Source organism: Arvicanthis niloticus, chromosome 17 (assembly GCF_011762505.2).
Source record: "Arvicanthis niloticus isolate mArvNil1 chromosome 17, mArvNil1.pat.X, whole genome shotgun sequence".
NCBI classification, from domain to species: domain Eukaryota; kingdom Metazoa; phylum Chordata; class Mammalia; order Rodentia; family Muridae; genus Arvicanthis; species Arvicanthis niloticus.
The window spans coordinates 33,399,886-33,403,571 of NC_047674.1; the positions used below are offsets into that span (position 1 = coordinate 33,399,886).

At 41.8% G+C, this 3,686-nt stretch overlaps 1 long non-coding RNA gene across 1 annotated transcript; it reads left to right on the top strand.

Moving 5' to 3' along the window:
• Positions 1-307: 307 nt before the first annotated feature.
• On the top strand, positions 308-2,536 carry LOC143434785 (uncharacterized). Its single transcript, XR_013104542.1, has 3 exons — positions 308-489; positions 824-916; positions 2,093-2,536. It is a non-coding gene; the product is annotated as an uncharacterized LOC143434785 (long non-coding RNA).
• The last annotated feature ends 1,150 nt before the right edge of the window (positions 2,537-3,686 follow it).

A 3,686-nucleotide genomic window follows, 5' to 3' on the forward strand; every position in this document is an offset into this window, starting at 1 on the left:
TTCTGGTGTTGTCTGGAGACAGAAAAATTATATATATATATATATATATATATATATATATATATATATATATATATATGTATACATATATTATATAATATATTTATTATATATTTATATAATTTTTAAAAACCGAAAAACTGCTTTGGTTGTGTTGGGTTATGGGAAGAGCCATGTGCATGGTGTAGTTTTCTCTGCAGCACACACAGTGCTAAGACAGCCGATGGTTTTTTTTGTTTGTTTGGTTGGTTTTTTTTGTTTGTTTTTTTTTAGGATTGAAAGTCCCATTTCTACTGTGAGGAAACTTCCTGAAAAGAACTGTACTTTGACCTGTACTTTGTACAAGGCTGATGAACTGACTAGAATGTCTGTGGTAGCAGAGAGTTTGGATGCATCAAGTCTAGAGCTGAGTCGCCTTGGGATGTCGTTAGCACCTTTAAAGCCATTTATTGCCTTCCTTACCTCATCTAACATCTTTGTGAACATCAGGTAAATCCTTGGAAATCTACAAAGCACTAGTTCCTGTTTGTTTGTTTAAAATCTTATTGATTCTTTATGAATTGCATCATACACCCCACTCTGCTCAGCTCTCCGTCCTTTCATATCTGCCCTCTGCCCGTGCAAATACCCCACAAAAGAAAATAAACTAAGATAGGATAATAATAATTTAAAAAAAAAATCTTGTCATGGAAGCTATAGTGTGTCACAGTGTGTCCCATACTATACTCTTTTGTCCACTATATCTTTATTTGCAAATGTTCCCTGCAATGAGTCACTGGTCTTTTTTTTTGAGGCTTCTGGCTTCTGCTACACTATCTTATAGGGACTCCTCTGGGACATCCTGTGTCATGGAGATCCTGCAGCTTTGGATCTGCAAGACCGGCCACTTCAAACACTCCAGCAGTTCATGGACGGGGTAAATGTGGGGGGGGGGGGCAACTCAAAGCCCTGGATCTGGGCCTGGGATGTAGCTGAGTTGGTCAGCCCGCCAGCTCTCCTATGCTTGCACCAACAGGGCCAGCTCTCTCCAGTACTGCCCCAGTTAGCTCATCCAGTGCCACAACCGGCAAGGGGCAGGGTCAGCTCTCCTGTTCTGGGTCCAGTTTACCAGCTCCTTTGCCTACCAGGGCCAGCTCTACTGTGCTGCTCTCCCTGTTTTGAATGTGTCCTTCGATATTGTCATTGTTCAGGTCTTGTTTAGGCAGCCATATTGTTGATGCAGCATGGATGTATCTTCCCTGTCATTTTTAGGAAACAAAAATCTCAGAGCAGACTACCTGGTCTTCTGGCTCTTACAGTCTTTCTGCTTTCTCTCCCAAGGCATTCCCTTGGTGCAACAGTTGTGCTGTAGATGTATCCACTGGGCCTGGGCTCCCCACAACCAGTTGATCTCTGAGTCATGGCCAGCTGTAGTTTTCTGTGATGGTCTCCGTTCGCTATAATGGCTTCTTTAATGTGGGAGTGAGAGCCACACATATCTATGTACCCATTTAAAGTTTAAAGTGCTGCTAGTAGGTTATCTTTTAAGATCCATGATTTAGGAGCCCTGGGGAGTTAGCTAGGTTTCTAGTATCAGCCATGTTTCCCTCTTACTAAGTGGGCTTTAAGTCTAATTAGATAGCTGTTGGTTACCGCCAAGACATGATGTTATTATCGCAGCTATAGGGTTGTCTTTGTCACACTAATCATTCTAGGGATGAGCCCCCTAATTGGTTATTCAATACAAAATACTCAGCCTGAAATTATATTCACACAGCCACACTAAATGGACTCAGTAGGCTTTATATCTATACGTGTATATAGATGTATACATTACACATACATATGCGTGTGTGTCCGTGTCCGCCATTTGAAGGGGAGAGAGGGGGAATGGAGTGGGTGTTGTTGGAGGGAAGTCAGGAAATGGGAAAATGATATAACGATTTTAATTAAAATATTTTAAAAAGACAATATTATCCCACTTCATAAAAATAAACTTTGTCAACCTGTTACCATCTTGGGACATGGAATTTGGGTAACCTACACCTGTGTTCCTCCGCCACAGTCACTCATATTTGGCTCCAGAATGAAGTCTCTTTTTCCCCTGTCTTAGGTGAGAGTGGTGTCTTTGCCCTGAGCCTTCTGAAGATAACAAGGAAGCACATCTCCATTTCCACCTGCAAGAGTGCTGAGTGTTGTTTTCTAAGAGATGTGGCTGTTTCTTTAGTCTCACCGGCTGGTTGTTCTTCCTCAGAGAGCACAACCTTCCTTGTCACGAAGTGGATATCAATTGGGTCTTCAGGTCAAGAGAACACAATAGGCACTTGCTCCTGAACTCAGAGCATCTACCGCCTCTGAAGTCCCTGATGGTCCAACAGATGGCAGACTCAGCCAAGTTGCGGAGACCCCCCAATAGTATAATTAGTTAACACATATTGACACATGAAATGATATCCATTTATATATAAATGAAAAAAAAATAAAACATTTTCACGTACCTTACTATTATTTTTGTTTTTTGCAGAGTCTCACTCTATTGCCAAGGCTAGCCCTGAACTCAAAGCAGTCTTCCTGGTCCAGCCTCTGGAATATTGGGGTTACAGAAATCAATTACCAACCCCAACTCTCATTTAGTATTTCTTAAGTGTCAAATAAGAATGGTAGAAATGTTTGAAGGCAATTTCTCAAAGTGTTAATCGTGATTATTTTCTCTATGTGGTAGAACTACGAAATGTGCTTATTTTTGCTTATCTGCATTTTAAATTTTCTACAAGAACTTTCCTTTGCCTTGTGAATCTAGTCAGCTAATACATTAGGATTCTTTATTTGCACATACACTACTATACCTAAAAGGCTGAATGTGCTACACTACCTAGACTTTGATCAAATTCGTTTAAATATAATTTTCTAAATCTATTAAAATAAAATGACTCCAATGTTTAGTGGAAACCAGTCTATCCACTCTGTCTCATCTGGGACAACTTTCTCCAATCCTGCTTTCTGTGTGGGACATAGCCTTTCCCATTTCTGCTGGGTTTTATGTTCAAACTGTTAGGGTTCAGGCTCCTCTCATCCACACCCCATTCTCCAGGACACCCCACCCAGCAAGAAAGCAGCTCAGTGCTCAGTATCTTTCTCTGCTGTGTGAGTCTCTAGTTATCTGTGTGGTTGAACAAATATCAGCTCAGAGCATGCTCATAGACTTTGTGATTGTCCTCTGTGAGAGCGTACCACTGAAAAACATCCTGTCCCACGTGGCCCCTGCTGTCCCCAGGACAGAGTGAGTTAGATCTTTCTCCCAACTTCTGTAACTATTGGGGCAAGGAGCATGATTTGAACTGGACTGTCCTGGGCTGACTCAGACTCTTACTGGGCAGCAGATGTGAGGACTGACGTAATCAGCCACAGTAAATAGGTTGGCTGCCAAGATAAATGCATTATCAACATAACGAGCATTGTGTGTTTATGCTAGAGTGGAAAAACAAATTTCTACATCTTTGAAGGAGTACGTTTCCCTCCCAGTTGTCTCTGGAGTTAACAATGGGGAGCAATTTAGTTGTCCAGACCCTCATTAATGCTAAATTCTTTCTAATTGGCAGAGGCAGCCATCGAGACGGAACTAATGCATCCTGGCAGATGAGGCAGTATCAGGTGCTGTAAATGAGAACTCCCGGGCAAAGGCAGATGATCAGCCACAGCCAGTGGCT